This window comes from Callospermophilus lateralis, chromosome 7 (assembly GCF_048772815.1).
Source record: "Callospermophilus lateralis isolate mCalLat2 chromosome 7, mCalLat2.hap1, whole genome shotgun sequence".
Classification (NCBI taxonomy): Eukaryota; Metazoa; Chordata; class Mammalia; order Rodentia; family Sciuridae; genus Callospermophilus; species Callospermophilus lateralis.
The window spans coordinates 69,152,126-69,173,630 of NC_135311.1; the positions used below are offsets into that span (position 1 = coordinate 69,152,126).

Consider the following 21,505-nt stretch of genomic DNA (forward strand, 5'->3'; position numbering starts at 1 on the left):
ATATACTCACATATATTTTATATATAATTATTCCTTTATTATTATATTTATATACTTATTATTATTATATTTATTATTTATATATTATTATATTTATATATTTATTAGTATTGTATTTATATATTTATTATAAATATATTATTATATATTTATGTATTATAAATTATATATATAAATTTTATATATGTAAAGAGAAAGAGGAGAAGACCACACTCTTTTAACTATATTTATTTATATATATATATATATATATATATATATATATATATATATACACACGCATATATATATGTATATGGGCATATGTGTGTGTGTGTGTGTGTGTGTGTGTGTGTGTGTGTGTGTATCCAAAGCCTGGATCCAAAGTGTAGGCCTCAGGCCCTTTCCATAAATATAGGGGGAGGGAGAGGAAGGCTGCAATCTGGAGGCATCCCAGGCACCTGGACTGTTGGGTCTCCTTGGCTAGACAGAAAGAAGAATCCATGGAAACATTAGCAGTTCTTCCAAAGCAGATCAGCAGTGAAGAGAAAAAGAAGTCATTCACAGTGTCATGAGCCAAGGGAGAGCAACGAGATTAATCACAGCCCAAATCCTTTTATTTAGTTCCCTGCAGGTGACTCTGCACCCTGTCAGAAGGTGAACTATTTTGAGGACATTCTCTCTGGACACCTCAGGTAAAAGAATGACATTTTGTATCACTGTATTCTCCTCCCTTCCTCTTTTTCCTTCCCCAAGTTCTCCTTTGAGAAAGATTTCTTGACAGTATTTCATACTAGTATCAAGAATGACAGAATACAGTCTAAATAACCATCATTTTCTGCATTTCCATGGTGATTTACCATTCTGTAACCTTCAAGGGAGTGAGACTAAAGAGATATATTGGGGGATTTTACCTAATTAAAGGAATGGACCTCATATAAAACTCACAGTTGTGGTGTTGATTTTATTAAAAGGCTGTGAGTTCATGTGGTTGAATGTAAACTGCAGTTTTTGTTTTAAAAATTAAAAAGGAAATACTCATTTTGATTATTTGTAATAGTAGGAGGTATTGTTTTCTGTGCACTGAGTTTCAATGCAGCTATTATTATTTTATCTTGTATTCTAAAAAATTTGCACACAGGTGGTTCAACAGAGAGGCTGCAGGTCTAAGCCATAAATCTGCATGTTTTCCTTTGAAATCTTTTTCTATGACATAAAACGAGTCATCATGAGAGGCAAATCAACTTTTTCTTAATGGCTAATGGATGCTCAGTCTTTTCTATGCAGTAAACCACATCCCCAGCCCTACTTTGTGTTTTATCTAGAGACAGGGTCACAATGAATTGATTAGTGCCTCGCTGTAGCTGAGGCTGTCTTTGAACTTGAGAGCCTCCTGCCTCAGTCTCCTGAGCTGCTGGGATTACAGGCATGCACCACCATGCCCTGCCTCATATTGAGTTTTGATAGAGCTGGTCCCCCAACTAACTTTTGTCAAATTAGTCAATAACATGCTCTCTGATATTCTCAGACTTTAATTTCAATAAAGTTGCATTTTAGACTCTTAACTAGACAGGTAGAAGTGGAAACAGGAATAAAAAGGGAGAACACAGAGCCTAAGGAGCTCAGGATCTGAGCTGTTTGAAGCACCACTCTGGGGTCTGTTATTAGACTGATATCCTTTTACGGTGTCATCTAATGTCCTCTAATTAATGTCAGCTGAAATGAATCCATGAACTCCAGACACTGAGTCCCGAAAAACCCATGTACAGTTGCACAGCGCTGTGCAAGTGGTGCTGAAGACAAATGTGCCTCAGGCCAGTATGCTTCTCCCACCTGGAGCCCAGTTTGCAATTTAGTGTTTGTAGTCAGGGCTCTTTCTCATCAGTTATAACACTTTTCATTTGCATGTCCAAGAGAACAGTCCAGGGTTGACTCAGTCTTTTTTCTCAAGGCAGGCCCAAGAAAAGGAGCCATGTGCCAGTGACTTATGAAGGCCACACTCTCAGAAGAAAGAGGCAGTGGACTCAAGGAAAGAAGACCAAGAAAGTCTAGGAAGTGTGTGATTTCAGAGAGGATAGCATGTGTTTAGAAGATGCTCTTCATAGGTATAGGACCCCAATCTGACTGAGCTGCTGTCTGGTGGTGACAGAGACCCCAATGCAAACAAGAGATTCAGATTAAAGAGGATGGCAGGGCAGCAACTCAAGGAAGATAGAGGTAAGACCAGATGGAAGCTCCATCAGCTGTTATAAAAAATGGTGAAGAGAAGACACAGCATGAGAGGGAATTATAATCTTAAAGAGTTAAAAAAAGAAAGTGCATCCCAGATCCACATATATGATCACCACTGTACCCAAAGCTTGAAGGCCAGGGAATTTGCATGCTATTCTCCATTTGCTAAACCATAGCTTTCTTCTGATAATCTTCTGTCTCAGGAGAGTTGTGACATCAATGAGACCATGTACTTGAGACCCTGTTTGTTAGCAGCTGAACCTTCAAGAGCATCACATTCCAGCTTGGGAGAGTTCTTCTTTCCAATGAAAGTGTCCAAGTGCAGTTTTGAAAAGAAAACCAGAGACAACAGGTGTAAGGATTCTGTGTTTGGGATTGGGGTCTCTGACAGCTTCATGACTGTGGCATGCTTGGTGGCTAAGGAAGTTTCTGTGCAAAGACACAGAATGCCTAGCAGATAGGAAATGCCTGGCTGCTATACAAATGCCCAGCATTAGGATGTTCTGTATTAGAGTCTTATTAGCCTCGACCTTGAACTCAGGCATACAGCTCCTAGGAATAAAGAAAGTATCTTGTTAGACAGCCCTTGAATCTGTCTCCTTTTGTTTCCTTTACAAACAGAATTCATTATCTATGACCTCACTTTAATAGACTCTTCCACACAAGAAGTTCATCAAATCAAGAGAGCAGTCTTGGATAAGGGAGTTCAGAAATAAAGTCTAGAAAGAGTTGGATATTTCTATTTTTATTGTTGCTTTTTACATATCTGGTGATGATAAGCTTGCTGGGAGGTAAAGTTTCTCCCATTTTATAAAAAAATATTCAAGTAAAATAGGATTGTTAAAAACCAATAGCTCCCAGGTGTATAAGGGAAAGACAAGGAAATCATACTTGGTATAGTTTGCACTACGGGCAGGAAGGAGAAAATAAATAATCAAGCAAAATCAAAGTAGGAGGAGACCACTATTAATGAAAAGAAGAGAAATCCTATGAATTTCACAAAACTTGCATAAGAATGATATGCTTCATACATACCCATTATATATAATAACCCTCATATAGGTATCATGTAGGAATTGATATTTTTCTGAACAAAGATGTTATATAGGAATACAGGAGAGATGATATATAATTATTATTACACTCATGTGAAAATAGAAAATCTTTAGAAATATGAGAAGAATGAGAGAGAGATGTCATGAAAAGCAGATGCCCTATTAGATAACAAGAAGAAATTAGTGTGAAGGTATGTGGGACTAAACAGAGGTTTCAAACTATCCTTACAAAATCTTGACAGGAGCTGGTTTCATGCTCTGGTATCTGTGGGAGTTGTGCAGCGGACCAAAAACTGAGCCATGGGATGAGTCTTGACAGAGATTGTGGGAACCCATGGAGAAGTAGAAGGCCAGTGGGAAGAAAAGGTGTTCACCAGTATATGTTATCATACGTGTGTCCAGAACAATGCACCCCTGATGCTTACTGAGCTCTTTAAGACAGCTGTCCTTGTGCAAGGCAGGTGCTCCTTATCTGCCATGACCCTTGCCTCCTCCTGCACTGAGGGTCTCATATCTCAGATGAGGGCGCCACCTGAAGTGAACACCAGAGAGTAAGATGATCATGACTCAGACGAAGTGGGCTTGCAGGGCTGAAAGCTCACTCTTCACATCTGAGCAAAGTGGACCCTGGTTGAGAAGGACACTGAGGACATGTCCATGGAGACAGATGGAGTGGATGGACTGAGTGTGGAATCATCAGGGAGACCAATTTGTGCACTTATGAGGTTGTACTTTATTTCAAAGAGAGTGGGAAAGGAGAAAAAGGAGCTGGATATGTCATGATGCAGAGTTGTGGACCTAGGATTTATACACTGTTACTGAAAAAATGTTCTATATCAGATGAAAAAAAATTCCTAGACATCATTTTGTTTTATATTGTCAGAAAGACCTAACGACTTGATATTACATAGTGAATGCTTTAACTGGACAATTTGTTTACTGAATTATCACTATGAAAATTATTTAATTAATTATACCACACATGTATAAATGTAGATATTATTTATCAGGTCTCTGAAATAAGGTAATTGAGATGTAAATACTTACAAAATCCACGTGGCCAAGGACAGTCCAGGACCTGAGAGCAGTTCTGATACTAATCCCAATCCTGCTCACCTCATCACATTGGAGAATCTCAGATTTCAGTCTGACCCTAAGAGAACATGGGGAGGCCTCAACACCCTGACAACCAACACTTGGATTTGGGCTTCCTCTTCCCCTTTCCTTCCCTACCTTGGAAGAGCATCCATTATTTTGCAGAATTAGTATTGATCATAAAGCTCTAGTTGGTGCAGGAAAGGCTCAGGCTGACTTTGCTGTCACCATCAAAGTGTAAATCCAGTTGCATTCCAAGACAAGTTTTCCATTGGACTCTTGACTCCATGTGTGCATGTGAGGCTTGCACCTCTGGCATGTTGGGGCTCACCTCTCCCTTCAAGAGTCCATGGGGACAGGCCTCCTGCGGGGGGAACTGAAAGAGAAAGAGGGTCCAGTACTGATCCCAGTTCTCCCTCTTCTAAGCACTTTGAGAACATCCATTTTGATGTCCCCACCTGTCAGTGAAACCACCTAGTGACCAGGCACAAAGACAGACATCAGCTATCTGAAGGAGATGTCAACTTTCCTGTGTTTGTCTAGGATGCTTAGATGGCAAGTGCTGAGACAAAAATGTTTCCTGAAGCCATTCTCTTGAGTACAGGGGTTGGGGGAGGGGTTGAAGAGGCAAAGTATTAATATTAGCTCTATATTGTTCTAAGTGTAGTTGACATCCCTAGAGACAACATGCTCTAGAGGCTCCAGACATGGAAAGAACAAAAAAGTTAATGGTGTCTATTCACAGGGATCAATAAATAGAACCTCCAGGTTTGGGGATACCATGAGATGGGGAGTTAAGTAACTGCATAACACATTCTATGTTAGGGGAACTTTACATGATTTTGAAAGTCTGTGAATTCCCTGTTGTCCATGGGGCACCCATACCTACACATATAGAGTCTATTGACATCTGGAGAGTGTTATCTTCTTCTAAGCAAGGTAGAAGGGGCTATCCCTTATTTTAACTACAGGGGTCAGATGTGCTACACATTCTCAATTTATAGATCCTTAGAGATTTAACAGGTACATAATCCTTCTATTATCACCATCTGTTTAGAAGGGTCTTCTCAGTTCTCCCTAATAAAATTATTTGGACAGATCCAAGATGGCAGAATAGAGGTGGTCCTGTTTTTGGCTGCTCTGTGGCATGAAACCAAGAAAGCAGACAGGCAGCTTCTCCACAAGGTCTTACCTAGACGGAATACAACATCTCAGAGAGTATGAGAAGACTCCTATACAGCAGATTTTTGCAGTGTATTCATAAGCATCACATAAAACAATCTCCTATTTCAAAACATGCTTATATAAGATTTGATACATATTTTCAAGCATACATTCTTATGAATATTGATGTTTCTCAATATACAGATTTGTTCCCCAACCCTCTACCTTAACTCAACTCAAACTTTAGTACTAAATCTTACCACTATACCTAAACCTAATTATACATGTCAGCATTAATAATCATATGAATATTCAGTATATTTGAGTTCTATGTTCAAGTACCAATGTATATACCAAACCAATGGTATATACATCATTATATATTCCTAGATACAATTTATCCTAAACCTAAACTTCATTTTACATAAGAGCATATATTGTAATATAAATAATATGTGTATTTTGTCATAACAATTATCAATGGTATATTTGCATATATATTATTATGTATTCCTATATATACATTCATCACCAAATTTAATAAGTGTATTCATATGACTCACATTAAAACTTTCCCTAGTTCAAAACATATATATATATATATATATATATATATATATATATATATATATACACATAACACACATATATATGTATTTATATGTGTGTGTATGTGTGTGTGTATATACACATATTCTCATACATACTTTCACATGTACCTTTTCAACCTTGTATTTGAATTTCTTATTTTGACTAATAGGCTATCAGTTGAACTAAAATAGCTTTGAACAACCAAAACAAAAATTAGGAAGAATTGCAGCAAGAAAAAGCAAAGAAACAAAAAACTAGATCAAACAAACAAAAAAATCCCAGTCTATGTTCTTACATAAAATTAAATATTGTAATTATGTTAATTCTTATTAAATGTACTTAGTGAAAAAAGACTAATAGTTTTTGGATTTGAAAAATACATAAGAATGCCAAGTTGGGAATTTATAAGAAAATTCTGAAAAATGAAGAGTAGGGAATTGGTTAGAAAGTAAGGTGATAAGAAAAAAAACTAATAAATATTAAAACAAAAACTACAATAGTTAAGTGAATGTGTAGGCAGATAACTTCAACAATAATCCCTAAATGTAGGTCCTACTATTAAAAAAAATTCAATGACTGAAAAAAGACATTACCATAAAAAGACATTACCATAAACATATGAATTTAGAGTGCAACAACTTTTAAAAAACCTAAGTGATTTTTACCTCATATCAGATAACTGTTAAAAAACCCATAAGCCCAAAGGAAAATAGAAGGAATGTTTATTAAATTGTGTGTGTCTGATTAAAATTTGAAGGGAGAGAAGAGGTAAGTAAAAATTAAAGATTTGATTAAAGAAAACTTAAAAGCCTTTGTGAGTTAAACAAAAAATTCTCCTAGCCAAAATAACAAAACCAAATATATTAGGAAAACAAATATTAGGAAAAAAGGTGGGGCTGGGGATGTGGCTTAAGTGATAGTGTGCTCGCCTGGCATGTGTGTGGCCCGAGTTCGATCCTCAGCACCACATACAAACAAAGATGTTGTGTCCATCAAAAACTAAAAAATAAATATTGGAATTCCCTTTCTGTCTGTCTCTCTCTCTCTCAAAAAAAAAAAAAGTTGCAGCCAAAATGACAAGATTTTAATACTGCTTTATAATTCAAGGCCCTTACAAATAGAAAAAACAAAAACAATAAACCACTAAGCAAATTCCTTGAGTTTATTATATCAACACATTGAGGATTTAAATAAGTAAACTTACAAGTTTGATAAGTTAACCTAAAACCATTTGATAGTTACAGGTTTAGATTTTTAGGTTAAGATCTTTTATCTGAAGATAAAGGTATATATCTGCATTAAAAAAATGAAGCAATACTACTTAAGGCAAAAGTTAAATATATCAATTTAGGTTATACATATACACACATATATATTATTCAGTAAAATAAAAGTGACAAAATCTTTATTGGTTACTTCAGTAGAAACTATGTATGTATGTCTATTTGGCGTGTAGTATTTGCATTTAATAAGTTGAAAGGAAAATAAAAAGTTCATGGTATTGAAGACATACAAGAGGAGTGCATAGTTGCTAATAGATCTATTTATACATCAAGAGTTTAATTTGCTCCAAATTTTGACATGACAAATTAAATTATCAAATATCTTAAAATTCTTCTTTCTCTGTCCCCACACATCCTATCAAAAAGGTAAGCACCCAAATAAGCAAGTACTTAATAAATGTCAAGTTAATTGAAAAATGATGTAATGAAATCAAAACACAGTCCTTTAGAAAACATTTTATTTTCTTGGCACACAGAGATATAAATGACATTTGCCCACTAGATACAGCAGCATAATACTGATACCAGAATACACTACAATTCATATTACAATATTGATACATATGATAAGCCTCATGTTTCCTTAATTACCTTTGAAAAGTTACTAAAATATCACAGCACACTGCTAAAAGTGGCAAGTTTCATTCTTATTTTGAAGGGTTCAGATTGATTTGGATTAATGAAAAACCAAGGCACAGACCATTGTCAAAATGTAATATAATAATAGATTATCCAGTGTTGCACAGGAATGAAGCATTCTACATAAATGTTCTTCAGTCAAATGCCATTTATCCTTCTAAAGTCTAAAAGTGTTACTTTAACTACCACGATGGAATAATGTAGAACATGCCTTCTTCTTCTTCTTTGTCTTTTCCCCAATGTGTGTGTGTATGTGTGTTTGTGTGTGTGTGTGTGTGTGTGTGTGTGTGAGAGAGAGAGAGAGAGAGAGAGAGAGAGAGAGAGAGAGAGAGAGAGATAGATATGTGGGGGATCTAACCAAGGGGTCTTGCAAATTCTAAGCAAGCACTCTACTAGTGAGCTGCATCCCTAGCTCACAACATGCCTTTTTAAACTTTAAAGCAGACCATGCATAATATGACAATGTTCTTTCATTAATACTCCTAATGAGAATGCAATATCCAAAAGATTTACCAAGATGGGTATTTCCCCTACAGTAGAAAAACTAGCATATCTATTTTTTAAAAACCATCAACTTGTTATTTGTTTATTTAGTCACATTTAACTGTCAGTTCTTGCTTTAGTTACATATGCAGGTTTTCTATTACCTTTCTTATTTCCTGTATTGTTAGGGTAGAGCAGCATAGCTACATAAACCTTGGATGAACTAATAGTTCCCTCAAGGAAGGTCAGTCTCCCCCATCCCCAGTACTGGGGATTGAACCCAGTGGTGCTCTATCACTAAGCTACATCTCTAGTCCTTTTCATTTTTTATTTTGAGGCAGGGTCTCACTAAGTTGTCTAGGCTGGACTTGAACTTGTGATCCTCCTGCCTCAGACTCCTGAGTTGCTGGGATTACAGATAAGGGTTTCTAGGCCTGGCTAAGGTCTTTCCATTTACCTCCAAAGTTTAGAGGAGGTTATATATTGAGTAAGGGAGGGAATGAAGGAAAATCTGGAAATTCTTACTTATAAACAGTGGTCAGATTACTATCACAAGCTTCCTTGAATTTCTAGGACTTAATCTGCTCTAGGTTAGGTACCAGAAAACTAAGCTAGTGAAAACTATTTCTAAAGCAGGGTCAGCTTTGCAGAAGGGTGGGTAGGTAATCCTGCAGTAAACTGCATGAGCCTTTCAACATGGGCATTTGACATTTGATGCATTTATAGATTTGGGTACTAGAAGTTGTGCCTTGAATGCCTATCTTTATTTTCATTTCTTAGGTTGTTAGGTATATGATCTCTTGAGAAAAGTTCTACTGTATCATTATTTTATATATAAACATACATATCCCTGAATAATATTAAATAGTAATGAAAGGATTTTTACAACTACTTTCTCCCAAACAAAATATAATGATATAATTAATTTACTCTTGAGAAAAAAAATAGTAAAAAAAATTCCATCTAGGAAATAAGTACTATTCAAAAATGAAAATTCTTATAAATGTTAAAAACCTTTTCACTTTTATGTCATTTTCAAGTTTAAGGTATCTTAAAACAAAATATGTTTCAAATTATTTTATTGGATTCAAGATAACTACTGAATTTGTATCTATAGTTTTATTATATTAAGACTGTTGTCAGCTTGGGAATGTGGCTCAGTGGTAGAGTGCTTGCCTAGTATGTATGAGGTCCTGAGTTTGATTCCCAGTACCCCCCCCCCCCAAAAAAAAAGATTGTTCTCAATACTGAACTTGTCAATGTAGGCTTTCATCAACAGAAACCAGTATTTATTATGCTCTGTCAATAGACTTTTGCACAGAAACCAGAGAGAGCTGTCAAGTTTTAAAAAATAATATAACATTCTTTTCTTCTTGAAAGTTCTCATAAATATGTCCAACAATTTCTATTTTGAAAATGTAAGTCATCTCATATAACAGGAAACTAGAACTTGAGGCTAATTTTACAAAACTGTTTTTAATGAAATCAATTTCTTAATGCTCTGATTTCTTCCCAGTCTATGCATCATTAGCACAAGTCAGTTGTCTTTAATAAACTATTGACATTCATAACATTTGAAAACATACTGATACATCAGTGAAAAAATAATATCACAGTTTGAACATCTGTGCTTCATTTATGAACATATATGGTAGAAATGTTGATAAATCTACATTTATGAAGCACTTCTGAAATATATATTGAATAAGGTATTACGAAGGCAGTCATAGGTTGGGTGCAGTTGTGTACGCCTGTAATCCCAGTAGCTCAAGATGTTGAGGCAGGAGGAATGCAAGTTCAAAGCCAGCTTCAGCAAAAGAGAGGTGCTAAGCACCTCCGGGAAACCCTGTCTCTAAATAAAATACAAAACATAGGGCTGGCTCAGTGGTTGAGTGCCCCTTGAGTTCAATCCCCAGTACCAAAAAAAAAAAAAAAAAAAAAAGAAGGTCATAGTACATGGTGGGAACGTTAATTATCCACAGCCTGTTCAGTATGTATTGTTCCTGAATATATACCACAATTTAAAGATACTTTTCCATTTTCACTTTTGTAAAAAATTAAGATTATATAAGTTTTCTTTTTCTAACTCTGGATTTCAAGGAATACTTAATGAACTCAAAAGAAAATTCTGTTGGTAATCATAATTTTTCTCTTATTCAAACTGAAAGCTACCATCATACATTAAAAAAGAAAAAGATAAATCAATGCTTTTATAATCTTACCTAATTGGGCATCAATATTATATGAAATATTTTTTTAAAAAACTTGAATTTGTATACATAGGCATCTGCATTATGATCTTGCATTGCATAATGAAGTTGTATATTTATTAAATATATCTGAACCAACTATAAATCATAAAGTGTTTCAAGAATAACAGCAATTGAACAGGCTTGTGTCTTACAGCTGAAAGGACAATACTGGCCATTCTCATTGGTCAGTTCTAGAAGTCCTTTCCAATGGGATCTGAAAAATAGAAAGGATTTTTTATGAGACATAATCTAACACATTTTAACAATATAGGTAATACTTCATGTTTTTTGCCTTTTAGTACAGAAACAATCACTTGTAACAAAATAAACCAGAATATCCTAAAGATGTCCATATAAAGAATTTAGATTAAAGTTATTTTTTCCTATTCCATCCTTAGGATTTATAACTTTCAAACACAAAGGATCCTTTTATCTTTTAGAAATATAGTAAAAACTCACCATTCCAGGCAATATAGGAATATTCTTTGAGGCTTAATTTCATTATTTTAGAATAAATTATAAGACTCAAGTTGTAATTATGTAGATAGTATGTGTGATTTGTGTGTGTGGTGCTGGGAATTGACTCCATGGCCTCATACATGCTTGGCAAGCACTCTACTTTTGAGGTACATCCCCATGTGTGATCTTGATATAACTGTAAAACTAAATAAAATAATAAATAAACACTAGGAATTGACACTGGGAAAAACTGACCATTTTCATTTTACTAAATAACAAATTTATATAGTATAAACTTATGTTATAATATTTAGTAATTTATATATATTACCTCATTTAATACTCACCGTAACTCTATGATACAGGAGCTAGAATTACTCCTTACTTATACAGAATTAAGAGGCATTAATAAAGCTTAAAAAATGTGTTCTAGAACACAGAACTATTATTGTATCTAATTTATTCTTAGTTTCAAAATACATTCTTAAATATGAAGCAAATTTCAAAAAAATAAAAATACAGAAATCTGTAATATTTCTTTTTTTTCTTTTTAGCTGTAGATAGACAACATCTATTTGTTTTTTTATGTGGTGCTGAGAATTGAACCCAGGGCCTCGCACTTGTTAAGTGAGCACTTTACAGCTAATCCACAACCCCAGCCCATAATGTTTTTTTCTTAAGTGGGGTTCTGAGAATATATTAATTTCCTTATTTTTCACTGGAACTCAGCTGTGTTACAAATATTCTTCTGTACATAGGAAATATTTCATAATTAAAATAGGAAAATAATTCCATGAGATGAATATGAGTTATTTTTGATAGGTATTATCAAAGAAGCTAATATTATATTTATTTTTTAATAAAGGTATATATACATGAACATATACCTTTATTTATTTTTATGTAGTGCTTAGGAATGAACCCAGTGCCTCACATGTGCTAGACAAGCATTCTACCACTGAGCTATGACCGTAGCCTGGTATTATATTCCTTAAAAAAAAATCTATCAAATAGAAATGAAAAATACAGAAAAAATATTTAAATGTCTCCAAGTATTAAAGTTACTTCAGAGCAAAATGCCAAATCTCTGAAAGTGGATAGTTAGGTAATCTGTAAGTGATTGAACTATATTCTCCACATCCATGATTACTTATTAGCATATATAATTAGTTAAGATGAGGTTATACTGGGGTAAGGTGGGCCCTAATCCAATATGACTGGCATCCTTATACAGGAGAAATTTGGACACCAACATGCACACAAAAGGAATGTCCAGTGAAGACTGAAGGTTTGCTGTCACAACCCTGATGACTTCAGAGAGAGAATGGCCCTGCCCATGCCTTGATTTCAGATTACTGACTGCAGAAATTGAGACAATATCCTGTTGTTTGGAAATCCCTTAAGGAATTTGAACATCAACCAACTTGAACCAACTGACATTTCTAGAACATGCCACCTAAGGAGCATAATATATATTCTATTTTTTTTAAGAGAGAGAGAGAGAGAGAGAATTTTTTTTAATATTTATTTTTTAGTTTTCAGCGGACATAACATCTTTGTTTGTATGTGGTGCTGAGGATCGAACCCGGGCCTCATGATGCCAGGCAAGTGCGCTACCGCTTGAGCCACATCCCCAGCCCCAGAATATATATTTTTTGCAATTGAAAACAGATGAATTACCTAGACAGAAAATTCTGAATCATAACTACTAATAAGTTTATAAGGGTTTGAGTCACACAGAGTATATTCCTTGACTACAATGGTCCAATTTTAAAAACAATAATAGAAATAGCTCTGGAAAATTCATGAACATTTGAAAATTAAATAATGAATTTCTAAATAACCTATGAGTGAAAGATAAAATCAAAGGAGAAAACAAAGTACTTCAACTAAACTTGGAATAGAACCACCATTGGACCCAGTTATCCCACTCCTTTGTATATACCCAAGGGATCTGAAAAACAGCATACTACAGTTATATAGCCACCCCAATGTTTATAGCAGCTCAATTCACAATAGTGAAGCTATGGAACTAACCCAGATGCCCTTCAACAGATGAACAGATAAAGAAAATGTGGTATATATACACATGGAATATTACTCACCATAAAGAAGAATGAAATTATGGCATTTGCCAGGTAAATAAATTGAGCTAGAGACTTATCATGCTAAGTGAAATAAATGAATCCCCCAAAATCAAAGGCCAAATGTTCTCTCTGATAAGCTAACACACAAAAAGGGGTGGGGGAATAGAAAGTCATTGGATTAGACAAAGGGGAATCAAGGCAAGGCAAGGAGGGTGGAAATAGGAAAGACAGAAGACATTCCTTTTCTATGTTCATATATGAATACACAACCAGTGTAACTCCACATCATACACAACTACAAGAATGGGAAGTTATAATCCATGTATGTATAATATGTCAAAATACATTCTACTGCTAAGTAAAACTAAAAACACCAGTAAAAAAATTTAAGAAAAGGAAGTACTTCAACTAAATAAGTATACAACTTATCAGAATTTGTGGAATATGATAAACTGATACGTAAGGGGAAATGTATAGCGCTAAACACCGGTATTAGAAAGGTCAAGAGGCAACCAGGGTACACATCTGTATCCCAAGCTACTTAGGATGCTATGGTAGGAAAATCACAAGTTCAAAGCCTGCCTGGCAAGGGACGTAGTTCACAGGTAGAGTGTTTGCGAGACATGTGTGTGGCCCTGAGTTCAGAAATCAGTATTGCAAAGCAAAAACATTAATAAGAAATAAGCAAACAAACAAAATCCCTTGGATTTTTAGAGAATGAGCATATTTAGGTGCTGGAAATAAAAGCCAGAGAAAGAGTAAACAGAGTTAATAGTGCAGTTAAGAGCACAGCTTGGAGGACCTGACAGCCTGGATCTTAGTAAAAACTAAAGTAGATTACTTGCTGTTTGACTTTATCTAAGTTACTTCACCTTCTTTGTTTATAAAATGAAGATAATTAATGATAGCTCATATCTGTCTTATTATCTTGTCTATGTAACATATGTTAATATATCAGTCCTTTGCCCATAGCACAAGAGTTAATAACTAGAATCAACAAATGGGACTTACTCAAACTAAAAAGTTTTTTCTCAGCAAGAGAAACAATAAGAGAGGTAAATAGGGAGCCTACATCCTAGGAACAAATTTTTACTCCTCACACTTCAGATAGAGCCCTAATATCCAGAGTATACAAAGAACTCAAAAAACTAAACAATAAGATAATAAATAACCCAATCAACAAATGGGCCAAAGACCTGAACAGACACTTCTCAGAGGAGGACATACAATCAACAAGTACATGAAAAAATGCTCACCATCTCTAGCAGTCAGAGAAATGCAAATCAAAACCACCCTAAGATACCATCTCACTCCAGTAAGATTAGCAGCCATTGTGAAGTCAAACAACAAGTGCTGGCGAGGATGTGGGGAAAGGGGTACTCTTGTACATTGCTGGTGGGACTGTAAATTGGTGCAGCCAATTTGGAAAGCAGTATGGAGATTCCTGGAAAAGCTGGGAATGGAACCACCATTTGACCCAGCTATTCCCCTTCTCGGACTATTCCCTGAAGACCTTAAAGAGCGTACTACAGGGATACTGCCACATGGATGTTCATAGCAGCACAATCCACAATAGCTAGACTGTGGAACCAACCCAGATGCCCTTCAATAGATGAATGGATAAAAAAAATGTGGCATTTATACACAATGGAGTATTACGCAGCACTAAAAAATGACAAAATCATGGAATTTTCAGGGAAATGGATGGCATTAGAGCAGATTATGCTAAACCAATCCCTAAAGAACAAATGCCAAATGTCTTCTTTGATATAATGAGAGCAACTAAGAACAGAGCAGGGAGGAAGAGCAGGAGGAAAAGATTAACATTGAACAGAGACATGAGGTGGGAGGGAAAGGGAGAGAAAAGGGAAATTGCATGGAAATGGAAGGAGACCCTCACTGTTATACAAAATTACATATAAGAGGTTGTAAGAGGAAAGGGGAAAAAACAAGGGAAAGAATTAAATTATAGCAGATGGGATAGAGAGAGAAGATGGGAGGGGAGGGGAGGGGGATAGTAGAGGATAGAAAAGGTAGCAGAATATAACAGTTACTAATATGGCATTATGTAACAAAGTGGATGTGTAACTGATGTGATTCTGCAATCTGTATACGGGGTAAAAATGGGAGTTCATAACCCACTTGAATCTAAAGGATGAAATATGATATGTCAAGAGCTATGTAATGTTTTGAACAACCAATAAAAAAAAGGAAAAAAAAATATATCACTCCTTGAAACAATCCAACCTCCAAAGATCCCAACTCACTCTATGCAGATGAGAAAACCAAGCTTTAGAGAAGTTAAACAACTTCCTCATGGTCACACAGTGAGTAAGTGGACTGGTGGATAACAACAGTAATATGTGGTGGTGGTGGTGGAGATGATGATGATGGTAATAGTAGCAAATTTATATAGTTGTTTGGATTAAATGAGTCATTTTACATACATACATTTAGAATAATGCCAAGAACATGGTTATGTGATCAATGAATATCATTTTTTGTTATTACCATTAGTTCTACCATGTAAACAAGGGAAACCTAATACTAATGGTACCAGAAGGTTTTTCATGAAAAAAGGAAAGCAATAGCCAGCTCAAAGTAGAGAACTTAAGGGAAGTCATGGGGTCTGGAAACTAGGAGAGATCTTGTTGAGTGGCTTTGCCAGAGTGGTGAGGGCGAAAGCCAGATGAAGGTGGTAATGACTAAGTGGGTCAAAATGGAGAGAGAAAAAAGAGGTTACTCCTGAAGGGGACATGGGCTGGTAAGAGAGACAGGACCAGGTTTGAGTTAATAACTATATGAAGGGATTTTGTTTTAGAATGGGCTGACAGATATCTCTGTAGCTTAAGTAGGAAAGATAAAGTAGAATACCAAGAGAAGATAATTAATTACTGGAACAAGGTCTCACAACAGGTCTGAAGTGATGAGATGACAGGTAAAAGTAGAATGACCCCAGGCATGCCAGATAGTCTTACTTTTAACAGATAAAAGGGAACAAAGAGAAAATAAATGCAAAACCCCCAGAAACAGTACAGGGCAACGACAGAGTTGGGTGTTCTGTGAGTATATTTAAGCTAATGAAAACCAATTTTCATGCAATATTTGCCGTCGTAGTTTGAAGTCCCTTATGTTCTTGAAAGAGAAGTGATACAATTTATGCCAATTTTATATATATCAACTAGTTCAAAAGGCCTGATACAAATATTTTTGTTTTTTGTATTTATTCTTTGCTAACCACATTCTAAAAATACGAGCTAAATTTTGAAAATCAAAGACTATTCCATATGTTCAAATCATACAATATCAATCCTTAGCTTTAAGTAACTTACTACCTAAATTAATGAAGGGAAGGTAAAATTTCCACGATGGACTCTGCCATGTTAAAGAAGAAAGGTTTCAAGCTTCATTGGGATACCTAGAGCACAGAGAAATGAATCCTAAGGAAACCCAACTTACCTAATATCAAAGAACTCAGGACACACCAGTTATAGACATTACATGCCCATGACAACTTACCTCTCAAGATGAACATAATGTTGAGAAAGAACGTTTTTAACCAAAAACATTGTCTTTGCACTACACTCCGGACCTATCAATTTAGAAAAATATAACTTTGCACGAAGAAAATATCCAACAGGCCATAGCCATTCCTGAAAAAAGATAATTTAAAAGTAAAGGAAAGAAAAACAGTGAATATCTAAAACTATTTGAAAAATAACTGAAAACTCAAAGAAAAATGAAAAACTTTCAGGTTCTTGGTGATAATTGAAACCTCTAGCAAGATTGTAGTTGTCATTGTCTAAGGCATTGTCATATATTCCACAGTAAACCATATCACTGCAAAATGATTGGAAGTTAAGTTAAATAAAAGAAGCTCAGATATCATAGAAAACATTAAAAACATTTCAATAGCAATGTTAAGAGAAATAATCATGTTATCTTCCAATTCATAGAATAAGCTCAGCATTAAAACATAATTTAACCTTAAATAAGAATATAATGAGTCCAGAGGACTTTAGCAATGTGTTCAGGAATAATTAACAAATACTGACTAATATAAAAATTATTAAATATTCAGATATCTTGCCTTCCAGGAGTTAGCTTGACACTAACCATTGGTTTAAAGTCAAGTATTTCAAAAGGTCTCTAATATATGAATAATAATTGAAATGGTCATATAATAAATTGAATTACTAAATATTATAGATAAGGTTTTACAGGTTATAGATTATAAAGGTTGTTTTTGAAACTTCTCCATGAAGTTATTCTAAAATTATATGTGGCATATCATCAGACTACAAATAGCAATTCAACATACATTCTGATAGTATGTAGAATTTATAACATATTTATGCAGCAAACAATATTACAAAAATTATTGTAACAGATAATACAAGGGCTATGTATACTTGATTTAATTTAAATACAAAGGTTTTTTTTTTTTAAGTAAGATAGATGTGGCCACAAAAATAAACTTTGTGTTTTAGTTTTGATCAGTGCTTCTTAATGACTCTGAAAATATGAGTATCTCAGAATGTAGTTAAAACATACAAAATTTTGCATCTCATGATGGAAATGAATACATAGTAAAGTAGGAAAATTCTACAAAGGTGAGATTCTGTCATCAATTCATACAGAAAGCAAGTTGATAACAAATATCAAGTTTTAAAGAAAAATCATAAAGGAAAAACAGAAGGGTTATTTGAAACTCAAGGAAAAAAACAAAGTTGGAAAGGACAAGAAATACATGATGGCATAAACCCACAAGTGTAAAATAAAAATGAAATCATTTATGGATATAAGTAAAAAGAGTAGTATAATTACAAAGAAAGGATGGATAAGACTAATATTGAGAACAGAATTAAATCCTCACCTGTCATCAGTATATGTGAATAATACCTAATACTTAAAATATCATAAAACAGCAGCATATACTTTCTTTTAGAAATGTAGAAACAGCTATTAGTAGAAACAATATAGAAAATAATGACCACCTCTGAGGAGTAGAATTGAGGTGAAGAAAGGAAGCAAGGGAATGAATTTTTTTTCTTTTTGTGGTGCTGGGGATTGACCCCATGTAATGTTTTCCATAAATTCTCTTAGGTATATGCCCATATTGTCCAAATTCTACAAAAAGGCACAGATAGATCAGATGATAATGATGCTTCCTTCTAGATAAAGGGGTTTAAATTAATTTTGTGTTTTTCTTATATATATATATATATATATATATATATATATATATATATATATATATATATATATCTGTAACTTCTAATGTTTATAATAATCATTTACCACCTTTATGATCAGAAAAATGCACATCCGAAAATATTCATGACATTAGTTTTATAAACTAAAACTCTAATTGATTATTGAATACAGAATAAGACAGAGGCATTCTGAGTACTGATGCTTAATGAAAGTACAGATGACACTTTTAAAAACTCAATCTGAATGAAATTTTGGAAATGTTATCGATAAGAAAAATTAATAGCTGGTGTTAATATATTTGGATTAAATATAATCCTAACAACATTCTTAATACTTAGATTCTAACTTACTCTGGATCTAAAGTTTTCATGCCAAGGGGACCAAGTAATTTTTTTTCTGCGATCTCCAATCCTCTCCATGTTTTTTCTGTAGTAAACAGCTCAGGGGCCTAATGAATGTCAAAAACAAATATACAACTTTTTCACATCACAGAAGAATTACTTTCCACCTACATATACAAATCATCATCTTGAAAAAGAATGAATATATTTAAAAATACAGTGTGGGCAGAATTTAAGAGTAGATGCCTAACCAGATTTAATTCCATGAGGCTAACTTGGAAGCACTGTTCTAGGCCTTAGAAGTTAGGAAAATGTGTGGATATTCTTCAAAAACAGGAAGTTGTCATAGTTATTAGGAATATAGAACTCACTTCAACTCATGTAATTTATTCTTTATAATATTTACAAAAGTTTCCTTTAAGGTATATCTGAACCCACTTTCTGCTTCTAGGATCATAATAAAATGTAGAACAGTGTAAAGTTACTTGTAATACAGAGAAGAAGGAGAAGAGGATCTGCATTAATTTTGGTGGTTGGCCTACAGTTAATGATTAATAAAATCAAATGCACATTGAACCAAAGCTGTCCTGTGTGCCTGTGTGTTTTTCATTCTACTGTAATTTATAATACCATGTTTAGTTATGTTTTTGATAAAATGGAAACAGCTAGGCAGGCATGGACAAACACAAACCTCTATTTTATTGCCCTCATAGTTTAGGCAGAATTTAAAAAGGACAGACTTTAGAATCCTTGGCTATACATACTTTATTAATTATCAATAAAAGAGTGTGTGAATTTAAGCTATTCCTGGTAATTCACTACTCCAGAACTTCCCATCTAGCATGCTGAGGCACTGGTTGTGGCACAGATGATTGGAAATACAGACATCTTTAGCTTTCAGGACAATTGGGTGGGTCAGGGGCTCACTGAAGCAGCTGGATTTGGCATATACAGCAAAATCCAAGCACAGTGTCTTGCAAAAATATCATTTTCTAAGTGTATTCAGGATGTGAAAAATACATCAGGAAAATACTTCATTAATCATCTTCCATTGTTTTCTATTTTTTGATACTGATTGGTAAATGTTAAAGGTGATAAGCAGACCTTTTTAATTATAAAAGACTATATAAAACTAGCTAGTAAGCAATATCCTTTTCTGCAGTTCAATGAAAACAGTAAAAAATAAAAAAATTAAGTAAATTCTGTTACAATTTGGACAGTAACAAACACTTCACTTACCACGACCATTGCTATAGTAAAATTAGGCCTGAGCTGGTAGTCACACCAAGGACTTGAAGCTCCATAACTGTCTTTGTATATGCCACGTTTGGATGCTTCTCATTAGAATCAGAAGGATCTTCTGAAACATGAAACAGTTTCTCAAAGTTGTCTTGTATTTTTCTGTTCCATCTCTTCATTTGAGACTGTTACAACTTTCCCTGGAAAATGATGAAAAGACATGGCAGTTTCAGACATTTAAAGCAATTCAAACCTCTAATAAGAGCCAAAAAGTCATATTTAGTACACTTATTACTTTTTGTCTACTAGGGAAAAATAAATTAGCCACTTTTTGAAAATGTAGCTAGCCTAAATTGAGATGAGATATAAAACATTCACTGTATTTCAAAAACTCAGTACTTCCCAAAATATAAAATAGTTCAGGAATAATTTTATATTGACTACATATTGAATCATATTTCACACACATTATCTTAAATGAAACATAATTAACTTCATCTGTTTCTTTTTACTTTTAACAAATGAATTAGAAAATTTTAAATTATTTATGCGGCTCAAATAATATTTCAATTGGATAGAATTTTCTCAAAAAAGATGTAAAGATTTCAAAATTGTTCATGAAAATAGAACCTGTTCACAGTCACATTAAGATAAAAGAAAAGCACAAAAAGGCAGTAACTATGTTGTTTTTCTTACCTCAGTTTAAACTGCTATCAAAAATATGGTTAGTAACTAGATTTGCTACAATTTCCATAGAGTAGATTAATGATTTTCCTTTCTTCTTGAAATTTATGGTTTTCTAATATTAGCTAACTGCATCAAATGATGAGTACATAGTTAAAAATACAGACAGTATTACAAGTTTCTTTGTAAATAAAAGGAACAGCTTACCATATCTTTTTACTCTAACTTCATGATAAGGAAAAATATTTTTTTGGATAATTCCAGCAACCAACGAATGGCAGATTTACACAAGCCCACAATTTCCACAGCAGACCCATCTCTAAAATTAAAAATAAATTTTATTCTCTAAGTAGGATTCATTTAGGCTCTATTTTAAGAAGGTATTCAATAAACAATTCTGATAAATAGTATAACCATTTCATTATAAAAGCAACTATCTAATAAGAAATCCTAACTTCATTAGAATATATAATTTTGCTGGGGACTGAAACCAGGCCTCACCCAAGTTAGAGAAAGTGTTCTACCAGGGAGCTACACCCCCTCAGTCTAGTAGCAACTATTTTAAAATTATTTTTTAGATAATTCTGATTGAAGATAAAATTTGAAGAAAAGAGCTTCTTAGCTTAATATAGTACAAGAAGCTATTTGTTGATAGCTTCTGAAATAAAAAAAGAAAAATGACAAATTCTGGGACAAAAGTTTAAA

At 34.0% G+C, this 21,505-nt stretch overlaps 1 pseudogene across 1 annotated transcript in view; it reads right to left on the minus strand.

Moving 5' to 3' along the window:
- Window positions 1-302: 302 nt before the first annotated feature.
- The window catches only part of LOC143405196 (glycogen debranching enzyme-like), a 73,440-nt pseudogene continuing 52,237 nt past the window's right edge, over window positions 303-21,505 (minus strand). The window contains exons 28-34 of the transcript XR_013091997.1: window positions 21,008-21,119; window positions 20,117-20,316; window positions 18,887-18,984; window positions 16,839-16,972; window positions 4,500-4,737; window positions 4,314-4,419; window positions 303-2,763 (exon numbers count right to left, since the gene is read on the minus strand). The product of XR_013091997.1 is annotated as a glycogen debranching enzyme-like (transcript). The remainder of the gene's footprint in view (window positions 2,764-4,313; window positions 4,420-4,499; window positions 4,738-16,838; window positions 16,973-18,886; window positions 18,985-20,116; window positions 20,317-21,007; window positions 21,120-21,505) is intronic.